Below are 1,349 nucleotides of genomic sequence, written 5' to 3' on the forward strand. Positions count from 1 at the left end.
CTCCCATATCTGTGAAATCAACAACAATCTCTTTCCAGGGAGCATCTGGAACTGGAAATCCCCCTAGCCCCGCCTTCAGCACGGCTCTGGGGTTGAACTGGTCACATGTCTCACATGTTGCAACAAAGTACTTGGTGATATCCCTCAAATGCGGATGCCACCAGTTTTGAGAGATCAGACTATTTATCTTGGAGCTTGCACAGTGTCCTCTGCTGTGTGCCTCCTGACACAGCAAACTCAGTAGCCCTGCTGGGGCTACTATTTTACCTTCGTGGTTTCTCCACGGTCCTGTCTGATCCTTAGATACTCCTTTGCCTAGCCACGCCTGCTTTTCAGTAGGAGCAGCTTTGCTCTGTATTTCACATATAGTCTGCAAGCTCAACTCTGTCTCACAAACATGACACCCTTCTGCAGGGTCTTGACTCATCTGTTTAGCTCCTTGAGCTGGACCTTCTGGGTCCTGAATGCCTGTCTTAGGCTTCTTAAACTCTGACCCCTTAGGCCTGGATCCTGTCTGTACTGAGGTTCCAATGCTCTGAACCCGTAGGTCCTGGATCCCTTTCATCACTGAGCCCTCAAAACTCTGACCCCGTAGGTCTTGAACCTCTTTCATAGCTCCCTGAGCTTTCTGATAACCGGCTGCTACCTTGGCAGCCAGATCTGCTGCGTTATTATACTGTTTATCTGAGTCTCCATTGTGATAACCCATTGTGATATGTGAGGTTTTCAGTATTGCTCGACCGATCGCAGCGACATGTCTCACACAAGTTGGATGTCCCTTTTCAACATTGTCCAACTTAGAGCTGTAGTACATCAACACCTTTCGGTTGTGTCCTCTACTTTCCTCCCCCTTTTGAAATAGGATGGTATTCACAGTGCCATCCTTTTCATCAACATCCAAATGAAAAGGCTGTGAGTAGTCAGGTGCATGCAAAGCACATGTGTGTGCCAAAGCCTGTTTTATGGTAACAAAAACCTCCTCTGCTTGTGGAGTCCACAACAAAGTAGAACCATAGTTCTTGTAGCCCGCCTCTGTGAGCATGGCGCGGAGAGGTGCCACAAGGCCGGTGAAATCGGGCACAAAGTTCTTGCTGTAATTTATAAGCCCTAAAAACTGCATCATTGCCTTAACAGTGGTGGGCTTAGAATCTGAGAGAATATCAGTTTTTTGTGACTCAGTCATGTGTAGGCCAGAAGCAGACACCACACATCCCACAAAGGAGACCCAAGGACTCCCAATCTGCAGTTTGTCTTTGGAGACTTTGAAGCCATTCCTGGCTAAATGTGACACAGCAAGGATCCAGTGGCTGGCATGATGGTCTCTGAGTCAGGAGCCGCTAACAAAAAGG

The sequence above is a fragment of the Monopterus albus genome, unplaced genomic scaffold (assembly GCF_001952655.1).
Source record: "Monopterus albus unplaced genomic scaffold, M_albus_1.0 scaffold216.1, whole genome shotgun sequence".
NCBI classification, from domain to species: Eukaryota; Metazoa; Chordata; class Actinopteri; order Synbranchiformes; family Synbranchidae; genus Monopterus; species Monopterus albus.